The 14,889-nt window shown below is 45.0% G+C and overlaps 1 protein-coding gene across 1 annotated transcript in view; it reads left to right on the plus strand.

The window, feature by feature from the left end:
* Positions 1–6,615: 6,615 nt before the first annotated feature.
* The window catches only part of Ablim1 (actin binding LIM protein 1), a 281,482-nt gene continuing 273,208 nt past the window's right edge, over positions 6,616–14,889 (plus strand). The window contains exon 1 of the transcript XR_009057579.1: positions 6,616–6,894. The gene's annotated coding sequence lies outside the window, so the exon portion shown is untranslated. The remainder of the gene's footprint in view (positions 6,895–14,889) is intronic.

Consider the following 14,889-nt stretch of genomic DNA (forward strand, 5'->3'; position numbering starts at 1 on the left):
GGTAGGGTTGGGACTTCATGACCACCCCATCCTCCATGTTTGTTCTTTATAGGTCTTGTGCATGTTGTCATGACAGCTGTCAGTCCATGTGTGCAGCTGCCCTTTAGTGCTAGGACACATGGTTTGCCTGTAGTCATCCATCTACCCCTATGGTTCTTATAATCTTCTGCTTCTCTCTTCTGGGATGGTTCCTGAACCTTGGGAGTAGGGTGTGATACAGATATCCATTTAGAACAGAATATTCTGAAGTCTCTTATTCTCTGCATGTTGGCAGTTGTGTATTATTAACCAATATTCACTACTATAACAAACTTCTCTGAGGAAGCCTAAGAGATACATCAATCTGTGCATTAGTCTATGGGCATAACGGTAAGTCATTAGGAGTCAGTTTAATACTGTGTCCCTTTAATAGAATAATTGTAGTAGCTTCTCCTCTGGGGCCTAGGACTTGCCTAGTTGTGGGTTCTTGTTCCCTTAGCAGTGGTAAGCCTGAGCTTCATCTTAGGGAGTGGGCCTTAGATCAGTTCAGAAAGTGGTTTTATAAACTTCATGCCATTACTGTGCTGGTGGGAACGTCTTGCTAGGCTAGTCATTATTTTTAACTCACAGGATCTATAACTCAGTTAGACTGATGATTTTATCCCCAGTTGGCCTTTAGCACTTAACCACCATCCCAAAACCATGAAAGCTGGCCAGTAGGGATGGTGCTTCTGGGTTAGCACCAGCTTGATTTCTGCATGTTTATTTTTCTTCACTTTTTAGACCTGTCCATCATTGTTCAGTTTCAATGGAATGTGTCTATTTCCATGTTTTTAACTCATTCTAGTCGATATATTCATGTTTCCTTAGTTTGTTGACTTACACAGTATTCTCAGCTGTTCTCGTTAAGTGTTGGCTCTCCTACATGTTCTAATTCTTTCCTAGGATTTTCATTATTTATACATCAATCCTTCTCCTCCATCTATCCTTAAAAATGTTTTCGTTTAAAATACTTTTTCAGCTAGGCGGTGGTGGTGCACCTCTTTAATTCCAGCACTTCAGAGGCAGAGGCAGGCTGATCTCTATGAGTTAGAGTCTAGCCTGGTCTACAGAGCTAATTCCAGTACTGCCAAGGCTATACAGAGACACTCTGTCTCAAAAATCTAATAAGATAAAATATTTTTAATATACTATATTTTGACCATATTCTTTCCCTTCCCCCCCTCCTAGATCCTCCCCCACTGCCCTACCCACCCAACTTCATGTTCTCACTCTCAGAAAAATAAGAAAAACAAAAACTGAAAACCAAAAAAGGAAAACCAAAACAGACAAACAAACAGAAAAGGGAAATCAAAAGACAAATTTAAAAAAAAGAAAAACAAACAAAAGACATGGAGTCTATTCTGGTTGGCCAGCTACTCCTAGGCATGGCGCTTACCCTGGAGTGTGGTTCAGCTACCCAGTGATGCTTCATTTGAGAAAACTGTTCTTCCTTCCAGCAGGTATCAATCACACATAGTTTCTTGGTTAGAGGTGGGGCTTTGTGTCCACTTCCACTTCCAGCTCTGGGATTTTGTCTTGTTTGAACCTGTGCAGGTCTTGTGTGTGCTGTCACGGTCTCTGTGAGTTCACATGTGCATCAGTCCTGTTGTGTCTCGATGTGGGATTCCCCTGCATGCTGTGAATATGTTTTATTATCATTGGTTAATGAATAAATCTACTTTTGCAAAGCCAGAGATATAGAAAGTAGGCAGAGTCAAAGAGACGACATGCAGCTGCCAAAGGAGACAGATGCCCGATGAAACCTTGTCAGTATGCCATGACCTCGTGGCCATACATAAATTATTGACTGAGGTTTCTGTCTTTCCCAGTCTCACAGTTGTTCAGTCCCAAAGAAACACACAGAGGTCTATATTAATTATAAACTGATTGGCCTAGTAGCTCAGGCATCTCATTAACTCTTATAACTTATATTAGCCCATAATACTTGTCTGTGTTAGCCACGTGGCTTGGTGCTCTTTTTGGCGGGGCAGTCACATCTTGCTTCCTCTGTGTCTGGCTTCCGACAACTGAAGACTGAAACTTCCCTCTTCCCAGAATTCTCATTGCCCCGCCTTTACTTCCTGCCTGGCTACTGGCCAATCAACGTTTATTTAAATTACAAGTGACAGGGTACAGAACATTGTCCCACAGCAATAGATTAATAAAAATGTGTTAATTCAACACAACATATAAGAGCTAACAAGGAATATGACAAAACTATTGACCAAATAGTTTCTGTGATTATTTGGGTCTGGGCAGCTGGGAAATGAACAAGTAGTCTCCTACTACAGGATCCCAAAGAAGCTGTTTCCTTAGATTCTTTTTGCCTTCCTTCCACACAGATCCCTGAGCCTTGAGGGGAGGGGTTTAATGAAGGCATCCCATTTAGAACTGAGTGATTCAAAGTCTCTCACTGCCTGCTGCCAAGTTGAGGGTCTCTGTGTTAATCACTATGTATGGCAGGAAGCAGCTTCTTTGGTGAGGGCTGAGCGATGCTCTGACCTTAGTCCCAGCCTGGTGTCTCCTTCATCTTTCTTAACCAATTTTTGCGTGTTATCTGCTCCCTACATTTTCAAAGCTTTCTCCCGTATAGTTTTATAGCTTTACCTTCTATGTCACTTCTTTTTTCTATGTTTTCTTTATACCTATCCACTGGATTAAAAGTTCTGACCGTAGTTTTGTTTCTTTTTTAATTTACTCAATCATTTTGATAGTATACCAGCTCAGTGATATTACCTGTTATGATTTTACTTTATATATTTTATACCTAATTTATATTTGCTGCATGGGAATTGTACTCTGTCACACTTTGGTCTATACCTGCTGTTCTGACTGAATCATACCAAGAGCTGACTATGTTCATGTGTTATTGATGATCTTTGAACTTTGCATCATTTTTGGTGGCTTTTACTCTGTGGAAATTGTTGGAGTTCACATTGGGGATGCTTTAAAAACATTTATTCTCTCCCCAGACCCGTGTGTGTGTGTGTGTATGTGTGTGTGTGTGTATGTGTGTGTGTGTCAGTGAGTATCCACAGAGCTCAGAAGAAGGAGCCCCCTGGAGCTGGAATTACAGGTCATTTGAACAGCTGACATGGATGCTAGAAACTGAATTCAGGTCCTCTGAAAGAGTAGCAAGGCCTCTGGACTGACTTGCCATCTTTCCACCCCCCAGGGTGCTTTTATAAAGCAAAATTTTGCTTTGTTTTCTTGAGAGTCCAAGATTCCACCAACCTGAGGTCACCTAACCTCCTCTAGAGGCCTGGCTTAAAAAGCAGTCTGAGAGTCACCCTCTCTACCCGACATGCTGTCGGAGACCAGGCCTTCCTTGTCGGATTTCCTAATTGTCTACTGCACAGAGGTGTTTGATGCCAAAGTATTAAATATCTTTTTTTTTTTTTTTTACTAGAAATTACGCCTAAAGTAGGATTATTCCCATGCTTGCTTGTATGAAGTTCAGGCTAAGAATGAGAAGAGAGTGAGCAACAGCCAAGAGCTGCGGGAGTGGAAATCAATATTCAGTCGTTTAAAGACAGAAAGCATGAATAATGCGCACTCGCTCCCTTCCATTCAAAGTAGAAAGCATATTTTTGGCAAGAGTCAAAAGTAACTAACCATTTTTCTCCCAGACAATTTGGAATATGTTTGGTCAATCCAAACCCCTCTAGTTTATAGTATAGAATTTATAGTATAGTATTTATTAATCCTTAAAATGACACTCATTGTGTCCCAAAGATATCTTGTTCTTTCCAGCTTGCTTGCACAGAGATTATTATTTCAGAAGCAACTGTCTTGATTCAGGTCGGAAGAATTAGTTCTTAGATTTCTAACACTACAGCTGTTCTGTAGTGTGGCTCACTCTGAAGGCATTCCTCAGTAGCGTTGCTGCGAATTACAAGTCAGTGGGGCTGGGGAGATGCCTCGGTGGGTAAATGCCCACCCAGAAGCACTGGAGCCTGCGTTCAGATCCCCAGAGCCCACACAAAGCAGGTATGGTGGTATGTCCCTGAATCCAGCCAGCACTGGGGGTGAGGGAGGGCACAGGTAGGTCCCATCCCCCAACCGGTGCAGAGGAAACAGGAGCTCTAGGTTCAGTAAAGAGACCCTGTCTCAAAATACAAAGTGGGGGGCAATGGAGGTAGATATCTGGTACCAACCTCCAACACTCATCTACGCACACCCTTGCACGTGTGTGGGAGTGTGTACACACACACACACACACCAACTAAAGATATATAAACCAGTCATATATATTTTAAAACTTGGAATCGATACTAAACCAGAAGATAAAATGCAATTAATGATAGGAAAATCTACTTGTAGCTAATGATGATCTCTGACAATAAACCTATATTTAAATGTAATATTTATTTATTCATTTAATTTTTATGTGTGTTGGTATTTGGCTTGCATATATGTCTGTGTGAGGGAGTCAGATTCACTGGAACTTGAGTTACAGACAGTTGTGAGCTGTCACGTGGATACTGGAATTGAACCCAGGTCTCTCTGGAAGAGCAGCCAGTGCTCTTACCCACGGAGTCATCTCTTCAGACCTGTTTTTGAAGCTGCCAGGTCCTGAGTACACATGTCCTTCAATGTCTTATATTAATTGCTATCATATTTGCATGTAAACTATACTTTCTGTCCGAGTTCTTTAAACCATTTCCAACTTAGTTATAATAACTAGTGTAATGTAAATGCAGTATAAAATGATATATTAGATCATTTAGGAAACCAAGGCAAAAAAAGCATAGCCATGTTCAATGCAAACATTTATTTTCTTCAGACAGGTGTTGCTATGTAGCCCAGGCTGGCCTTGAACCCATGACCCTCTTCTCTGGCAGTGGCCTCCTGAGGGCTGAGACTGCAGGCATGTGCCATCGTGTCTGACAAGATGCAGCTATTCTATTCAATAGTTTCAGCTCACAGTTGGTTGATTTCCTGGATGTGAAAGCTACAGCTAAGCTGAGGACTGACTTGCTCTCCGCCTAAAAAACACTGTGTACATTGCCTTATTCCAGACAGTGAGGAGCATATTTTATGACCATCTGTGTGGTCTATTATAAGCGCCTTAAGGACACGAGGGTAAGATCTGCTTGTACTGTATCTGTGGTTGTACAATGAGGTTACAAAGACCAGAATGACTGTGGCAGACAGATGAAGAAAGGGACTAGGTATTATTTTAAGGCTAAGGGTAGACAAGCACACCGTTCCGTTCTGGGACCTGTGTCCCTGTATGACATCCACTATGCTCGGTAGCATACGTGCCGAACTAAGTCAGTCCGGCAGGGCTGCAATGTTCACGGAGTACTTACGGAGCTTTGCGGGAGGAGAAAACACACAGGACAATCTTTAAGGAGCAACACAAAACAACATGTTTTTAAAGCAGTTGTGTGTTGGTGTTCTAAAAACACACGGAAACTTAGAGGTCAGCAGGCACAGAAGGACCTGGGGACGTTTCATGAGGTGGCTTAGGGGTGACTTGGGTGGGGAGGAAGGCATTAGCAAAGAAGGGTGAGAGCAAAGACAGGCAGGGGACACTATTGAGAAATGTCAGCAGAGAAAGTAGTCGTGTAAGGTGCTTGGGGAGTAGCTAGAGGTGGCACAGGAGGGACACGGTTGCTCAGTGTGCAAAGGTTCTCAACATTTCAGAAGCTGTTTAGGACATAGGTCATGCCTACCCTGTTCACCGCTGTGGTCGCACTACTACCTGACACCAAGGTTGGCTGGTAGCCTATGTTCACTAAGTCTCTGTTGGAGGAATTGCTCGGTTGCAATGAATTGGATGAAATAAGACTATCTGGAGATCGGTGGGGACAGCCTGCAGGTTTTGGAGTAATGACAACGTCCTAAGCAGAAAAACTATTGTCAAGGCAGCAGGCAGAGTGAAGGAGGGAGAGCTGGAGGCAGGCTGGGCAGGGAGGCGACCCTGCAAGCACCCAGGTGATTCAGGTTCGTAGTGAGCTGAGGATGGAGGGAAAGAAAGTCTTGAGACACAAGAAACTGGACTGTGACCTGTCTAAAAGGAATGTCGTCAAGGTGACAGATAAGGAGTTGATTTTAGTTGTTGAGTTTAGTGGTTTGAAATTTAGTGCTACTGAAGTTTGAAATTTTCTTTTCTCGTTATGTCTTTTTTTTCCCCCCTGACACCTCCCTCCCCACAGGATCATCATATCGTCGGGCTTTCTCCAATTATTGACCAATTTTTTTTTCATAGAATTGTGTCCACCTTTTCTTTGAACATTTCTGAATTGCTGGACCTGCTATTATGAGCTGCCAAAGACTGCTCCACAGTGAGGGTCAACCCCCCTCAGGTGTCTGTGGAATTCTTCCCTCAGTCAAGGGCAGCACTTATGGAAGGTATAGGATCAGTCCTAACGGTGTCTCTGGGACCAAGGCTGGAAGCTGGAAAGCCTCACTGACAGTCATCCTCCCCCTCCCCCCAACAACATCATCATCAGGGACTCGGGTCCACAGTATGGACCACGCAGACTCCCCCACCCCATCACATGCCCACCTTGCTCAGGAACAAAGCTCTGCCTGGTGCGATAGCCAAGCCGGCAGTGCATCCCCAGCAGCCAGTGGACCCGAGTGGGCCCGGCCTGCCCGCGGGCACCGGGCGGGCGGGGGAGACGGCCCCGCCCAGCCGGCCGTAGCTGTCAGCAGCGCCGCGCCCTGCAGATCCCCGCCTGCCCGCCCGCCCGGCCCGGAGCGCGGAGCAGGTGTCCTGCGGGAGGCGGCGTCCGCCCGGGGCCTGGGGCTGGCGAGGCGCGAGCCCGTGAGCGCGTCTCGGGATCCTATCCTCCCCACGCCCTGCGGGTTCTCCTCTCCCTCCGGATTCGGCTGCCGCTGCCTGAGCCATGACCACACGAGGTGAGTGGGGACCAGGTGACATGGTGTGCGGACCCAGTGCGGGTCTGGAGAGTGCGCACTGGGCAGGTGCCCGGGGGCAAGGGGCTGCGAGAGTCGTGTTGGCCCCAGCCGGGCCTGAAACTTTGGCAGCGACTCCCCGGGCTCCTGGGCTGGGAAAAGAAGCGCTCGCCCTTGACCTTGATCGCCGGATGTGGGCGAAGCCTGAGGGCCAAGGTCCGGTGCCCAGCCCACCTGTACTAGCTGCGCCTCTGGGCTGGGAGGGCGTGGGGGATGGGCTGGCCACTGCCAGTCTTGCTGAAGAGCTGCGGAAGGGCTGGCTGGGTGGAAGAGGTATTTTTTTTTTCCTCCTTTCTTGTTACCATTTTGTGGCTCAGTTATGGAAGAAATCCAGGGCTCGATGCAGCAAGATTTAAAGCTGCAGAGTTCATACTTCATTTTAAAAAAAAGTAAATTTACCTGTACTAACGGTTACCTGGTGTCCCCCCTTTCTCGTCCCTCCCGTTTTGATCTGGAGCAGAAATAATTGCTGCAGGTGAAGTGGAAGGATTGGAAAGAAAGGGGGGAAAATCAGAATTGCTTTTCAGGCAGGAGTGAAGGGAATGCATTTCTTGCCATCTGGAGCCAGCAGTGATGCTTGGGAGAGGAGTTAGTCATAGCGCAGTGGCTGCTACTATGAGTGAAATATTAAAGAGATCAAGTCAGTGTGCAGCTTGCAAGCAATTAAAACGAAGTGGCTCGGTTGCTTTGTCATAAGCCTTGAAGGAAAATATTGATTATTTTTAGAAAGTGTATTTGCAAAGCAGCGACTTCGACATCTTTGACTCCCCTTCCAGTGACTTGTGACAGGTTGCAGAGCTGGTCTTTAAACTCTGAAGCTTTGGCCCTTTTTGGTATGGGAGAGAGTTAGAAATTCAATTACACTGTTAGATAATTAAGCACTCCCTTTTAGGGTCACGCTGGGGATTATCATCCATAATCTCTATTCAGAATGCTGAAAATTCATTTTGCAGAATCTGATCTTGGTTGGTGATTGCTCTGGAAATGGGATTGTTCACCTTCGTGTCTAGAAGTGGGATAGATATGGAGCTGGGATTTACATTTTACATGATCTGGCTATAGAGGTGGCATGGAGCCCTGAGCCATGTCCAGCATAATTATGGCCAATACCTTGTGCATGCTGGGGTTGACGGAAGGAAAAAGGATGCAGCTTGTACGGAAGGCACTTGATGAGCAGGTTCTCCTGTGTGATCCCAGGGACTCTTGGTCTGGGACTCCAAACAGTGTTCTGAAGCTGAATTCACGCCTGACTTTTGTGCTCACTAAGGAGCACATGGGGAAAATATGTCAGAGGTTGTAAACTCTTGGGAAAGAGCATTTGACTTGGTTTTGCACGCCACTAAAATCCCTTGCAGCAAAGCCTCGCTAACTGTTGGTGCCACCTGACCACTGGGAACCTTGACATGTCCTGGGAAGCATCCAGCCCAACAGATGACATCATTAATTTCACATGGTCTCTGTGGTTTATCCAGGATGTCAGATGGAGATAGTCCAGTGACTAAAAGGGGCACTAAGTCTGCATGGAACCTGCTTTCTCAAGTATTTCTGAGCCTACCTTCAAACACGCTGATTTCCTGTTCCCTTTCAAACCCATGTTCGTAGTTGTGCCGGTTGGTTTTCACTGTCAAGCTCACCCCTTTAAGAACACGACGCGTGGCCACTAGCGTTGCCTCCCCATTGACAGGAGCTGAGGTTTCGAGAGCTTTTGTACTCAGTGCTCACTCTTCACTGGCTGGTGACTGGGAGGGAGATCCTGCTCCCTGCCCAACGCTGTCCGGTTCTGGTCCTTTGACCAGAGTGTTCACGAACATCTTCACAGGTATTGTGTGACGTGGACGGGCGGGAAACAGGATTGCCTGTGCTTGGTGACAGTCATTTGACCGTCCATTCTGACTCCTCCATTTCCAGCATGAGGACCAAGTCATAGAAGCTATCAAAGTCTTTGCAAAGTACTGTTATTTACACGGATTGAAACAAAATTCTAAATGATGAGTAGAGTTTGTGCTTGGTGAAGTGGCTCCTCTGGGACCTCAAAACACATCACAATTGTGAGTGACCCGGTGTTTGGCCAGTTCTGTATCTGTTGCCATCGCTACACGTGGAGGTGGAGATTAAACCCCAGGATCAGAAAGTTAATGTGTCTGTTTAAATATACAGATAATAAGCAGGAAAGTCTTTAGCTCTGGGAAATGTAAATCCCATTGGTTTATCCCATGTGAGGTTATGGAGGGCAAAACTTAAAACAAAACAAAACCGGAAACACTGACGTAAGTTGGATTTCAGTAGGAGAACAGCTTCATTGAAGAAAAATAGAGAAAAAACATGCACTTGTTCACTATTTAAGACATATGGAGCATTTACTAAAATTAAATCCACTATTAAACCAACAATTAGTGTTTTTAACTTTCGTGGCAGTGTAAGTTAGGCTGTTTGCATCAACAGTTTCTCCACGTGGTCTGGTTGAACTTTTAGCCTGGTGGAGTGTTTTTATCACTGGAGAACAGAGTGGGCTCATCATGTTCCAGATCTGGACTCAGCATCCTGAAGAAATGGCCACACTAAGTAGAGGCTTTCATAATTCGTCTTCTTAAAAGGCTGATTACCAGGTCTGGGTGCAGAGCTGATGGATTATCTATTGCAAAGGCAGAGCCCTTGAGCCACACACGTGGAAAGATGTCCAGGTACTTCTAAGTACTATTAGATTGGCATGAGGCCCCCAAATTTTAGGGTTCTCAGGCATCTGGAAATCATATACAGACACCAGTGCTTTGTGCCAGAGGTACCAAATAAAGACATTTGGGGAGGCAGGGACCCGGAGGTATTTTATCAGTACAGTGCTTGCCACAAGCAGAGAACCTGAGTTCAGATCTGCAGCACTCACGAACAGCTAGGCCTAGGCGTCCAGCAGTTTGGGAGATAGAGACAGGGGCATCCCTGGGTTCACCGACTGTCTGGGTTATGTGCTTCAGTTCAGTGAGAGACTCTGTCTCAAAGAAATGGAAATAGAGAACAGTAGGAGAAAATACTCCACATCTATCTCTGGTCTCCATGTGCACCTGCACACATAGGTGTGTGTACTCTCTCTCTCTCACACACACAGAATATGCAGGGTAGGGCATGGGGAGAGAAGACACTGTGGTTGAGAGCACTTACTGCTCTTCCCAAAGACGTAGCTCAGTTCCCAGCACCTGCATCAGGTGGCTCAAAACTGCCTGTCACTTCAGTTCCAGGAGATCCAAGACCCTCTTCTGGCCTCCACAGAGTCTTACATGAATGCACACATTCTAACATGTGTTTGTGGACACACACACACACACACACACACACAAACCTAAATAATTTAAAGAATATTCAGGGTAGATTTTGAAGTCTGACTCTTCCACAGGCTCAACTTAGTTCTGTGCAGGCCAATATGGCAGCCTTGGAGAGCTCATGTCTCTGAGTGCTGGGCCTGCATCCTCTCACAGTTATCAAAAGAGCAGCTTTAGGTCACAAAAATAATATTAAAACCCTCCCATATGATCAAAACATACCAGCATATTGATAGAATATATGTAAGTTATGAAGTAAGTGTTTAAATTCAAACACAGTGCAAGAACATAAGGTTAGAAACAAGATTTTCCTATTTTTACTTCCTACCCAGATAATAAAACACAGTGAACACTGTAGTCAGAGACCTTCCAGCTGATTTCTGATTGGTTAGTTTCTGGTTCAGTTCAATAGCTGTTAAATATTTATTCAATGTCAGACACATGACAGATAATGGGCATTGTGCAAAAGGCATGAGTGCGCTAGCCTTTCAAAGACTGCATCTGCACGAGAGGTTGAGGCACTCATGGACGGCCTCGGCCACGCCAGCAGAGAGAGCAGGCAGAATCTGCATGATATGGCAGTGTCAGAGAATCTTGACACCTTGGATTTCAGAACTCCCGTGAAAGCAGAGGCAAGAGGAGTGTTCATCTATAGGGAAATGCCTCTGGGTATGATGTATGCACTATGGACTATTGGAAAGAATGAGTTTGGTCTATATGCCCTGTCTTGGACAGCTGTCAATCATACATTGTTAAATGAAAAGGGCAAGTTTTAGAATGATGTGTATAATACTGGAACCCAAGTTTTGTAAATTAAGAAAAATCCTCGTGTGTGAATGTGCCCTGTGTATAGATTAAACATTGTAGAAGAGTATCTACCAGCATTTTAAACTGCCTACTTAACAGGCAGGGATGAGGAGGGAAGGTGGTTGGCTTGGTTACCTGACAGGCAGGGATGCAGGGATGAGGAAGGAAGGTGGTTGGCTTGGCTATCTCACAGGCAGGGGTGAGGAGGGAAGGTGGTTGGCTTGGCTACCTGACAGGCAGGGATGAGGAAGGAAGGTGGTTGGCTTGGCTATCTCACAGGCAGGGGTGAGGAGGGAAGGTGGTCGGCACACTTTTCTTAGTATATTTGTCTTAGAGTTTCTGTTGCTGTGATAAAATGTGACCAAAAGCAGCTCGGGGAGGAAAGGGTTCATTTCATGTCCATGTCCCATGTCCTGATCATGCTCCACCATGATTGGAGATCAGGGCAGGAATGGCAGTAGATGTGTGGAGGGAGGGGTGTTTCCTGGATTACTCCTCATGGTTTACTCAGCTCATCTTCCTGTTGCACCCATGATCACCTCCCAAGAGGTGGCATTGCCCACAGTGACCTGGGCTTTCTCATATCAATCTTCCATCATGAAACTGAACCACAAGCTTGCCCACAGGCCAGCTTGGTGAGGAATCTCCTCGGGTTATGTTCTCTCTTCTAGATTTTAGTTTCTGTCAAATTGACATAAAACTAGCTCACATGGGGATCATGGGAGAAGGGGAGGGTGGAGAGGCATGGATAAAAATACAGAGCTCAATAAAAACAATAAAAAAAGAATCTGAGGGGGGTGGGAGGGAAGGTGGAGGGAGCAGAAGGAGGGGAGGGAGTGGGAACTGGGATTGGTATGTACAATGAGAAAAGATTGTTGTTTTTTTTTAAATAAATTAATTAAAAAAAACTAGCCCACATGATGTCTTTGTGGGGTTTTTGGGAAACAAATAGATATGGTTATAGTGAACTGAGACAAAAATCCAGGAAAGGAGAAAATGCATCTCTCAGCCTATTAATTTCCTCCATGTATTCTAGCTGAGGACATAGACTTTTATCTATCTAGTATTTAGACAGGGTATCGTACCCCAGTTTGGCTCAAACTCCCCATGCAACCTAATATGACCTTGAACTTTTGGTTGGCCCACCTCGACCTCTGGGATACTGAGTTTACAAACTGTGCCCCAGCCTTGGTTTTACACAGCCGTGAATATCAGGCCCACAGCATGGTGCAAGCTAAGCAAGCGCTCTACCAACTGAGCCTCTAAACACCATTTATCGAACACCTATTATGTGTTAGCAGTTGGTCAATTAGCAGACCCCATGTATTTGCTATGGGCATATGTTTTTTGAGGTTGTACAAACTTGACAAAAGTTACTACTTTCCTATTCTCTTCATCACTACATTCTCCAAATAGCCCCCAGAATACTAACTTGTTTCATAGTTTTGCTTTGATGTCTACGGTATTTTTTTCTTGGATTTTTTTTAAAGTTTAAGGTTATTTGTTGTTGGATTTGACAAATTTGTTTATCTGACTATCGATATTTCTGCAGAAAATAACAGCAATAATAAATAGAATCCCTTATCTGCTTTCAGGGAACTCACAGTGTTTTAGGGAGAGAGAAGTACGAATATTTAGAAAAGGGTTTGCCGGGGCTGGAGAAATGGCTCAGTGGTTAAGAGCATTGCCTGCTCTTCCAAAGGTCCTGAGTTCAATTCCGGCAACCACATGGTGGCTCACAACCATCTGTAATGAGGTCTGGTGCCCTCTTCTGGCCTACAGACATACACACAGACAGAATATTGTATGCATAATAAATAAATATTTTAAAAAAAAGGGTTTGCCAAGTGAGGCAGATAACAAGGGATGTGGGGCTGTCATGGCACACTAAGGACTGGCCCTGTTAAGCTGTAGAGGAGGACCACAGGGTCAGTGAGACTTCTCGAACAGAACTGTGTTCTTGGAGAACACGTGAGCTTCGGATGGATTTGGATGACTGAAGCAGGATGAGACGAGGGAAGAGGGCCCAGAAGCGGGGATGGGGAGAAGGGTGACATGAGAGAGGGAGAGATGGAGCCCAGAAATGATGGACCTGGGCAGCATGCTGGCATGGGTGGCTGGTTTGTCTGTCAGTATTGGAGAAGCGGATCTCAGCGGTCAGCCCCTCTCAGCAGTGGGGAGGGCACTGCGGACACGAAGGGCCAAGGGATTCCACCGATGAAGAACTTGGCTACAGCGCACAGTAGCAGGGTGCACTTCATTTCATCAAAGGCTTCAGAAGGTTGAGTTATTCCTACATTAGATCAGTGAGCATCATTAACTTTTAGATATATTGGGGAAGATCTGGGAAGAGTGGAGGAGGGGAAGAATATGATCAAAATGTGATTTATGAGAAAAATTTTAAGTGGAAATGTATATTGAACTATAATTTACATGCGGCTGCCATTATCTACCTGATCATCACTTTCCAAAGCACTTTGGAGGAGAAAGGAATTTTACCCTGGTTAGAAAAGTATTATCTAGAAAAATGCATCTGTCCACCCGTTCATCCATCCAGATAGGCCGTCTATTGTGCCAATCTACAGAGCATAGTCAAGCATGCTTCACTGGAAGTCCAGTCATGAGTACTGGCTAAACTTATGATTCCATAAGAAGAGATCGGGCATGTTCAGGGCGGTGTGGACATAGACATGATACCATAAGAAGAGATCGGGCACGTTCAGGGAGGTATGGTCATAGACATGATACCATAAGGAATTGACAAGCGCTGGTTCACTCTTGGCTGGTGCTCAGCTAGCTTTTTTATACAACCCAGGTCCACCTGTCTAGGGATGGTGTTGTCCACAGTGGGCTGGGCCCTCCCTCATTGATCATCAATCATCAGTCTAGACAGTTTCTCACAGACATGGCCACAGTCTGACAGAAGCAAGTCTTCGATGGAGTGCCCACCCCCAGGTGACTCGAGGTTCTGCCAAGCTGACAGTAAAACTTAACCAGGACAGATAGAAAGAGAATTCACAATGAAAAAAACATTTTCTTCTTCTCACCAACTGAGAACAGAACTGACATACATCAGAAAGCCTTTTGAGATGGCACAGTGGATGGTGAGGTGCTGTCTGTCTGTCAGTGCTGTCTGTTGAGTGTGTCTTCCAGAGAACCCACTGCAAATTCTTGTCATTCCTGGGCCATGGATGCTAACATGTTAGTTAAAGGAGGCCTCCAGAGCTGAGCATGGTGGGCTGTGCCTGTCACCTCAGCACTTGAGCGCAGGGTTGGGAGTTTAAAGCCAACTTGTCTATAAGTGAGTTCCAGGACAGTCTGGTGGGGGGCCTGAGACTCTGTCTCAAACAAAAACCAACCCCCCTAAGCCAAAATAACAACAACAAAAAGAAAACAGTCCCCCCCAACCCAAACCAACAAACAAAAGACAGAATTTTGGTCAATGGCTGCATACCTGATTGCAGATTAGCTGTATTAAAAGTTAAGCTTAAATTCTTGGTTATCCGTTTCTTCATTTCAATTCAGAGCATTTCTGAGCTATTGGCGTGCTCAGGTATTGCAACTGTTATAGATGTACAACTATAACACCAACTAAAATCAAACTGATATAATGTCCTGGAGTATATTTTAATTTAGGAGTAATTTACATACATGATGGTTTCTACTGAGGCAGAAAAACTATTGTGGGAATTTGATGCCTGGTGCTTTTGTTTCAATAGTCATTTAATTAATTAATTAATTAATTAATTAATTAAATTTCAGTGCACATGCTAGGCCATGCTCCGAAACTAAGCCTCATCTCTAGATCCAATTATTTCCA

Source organism: Chionomys nivalis, chromosome 8 (genome assembly GCF_950005125.1).
Source record: "Chionomys nivalis chromosome 8, mChiNiv1.1, whole genome shotgun sequence".
In the NCBI taxonomy this organism is placed as follows: Eukaryota; Metazoa; Chordata; class Mammalia; order Rodentia; family Cricetidae; genus Chionomys; species Chionomys nivalis.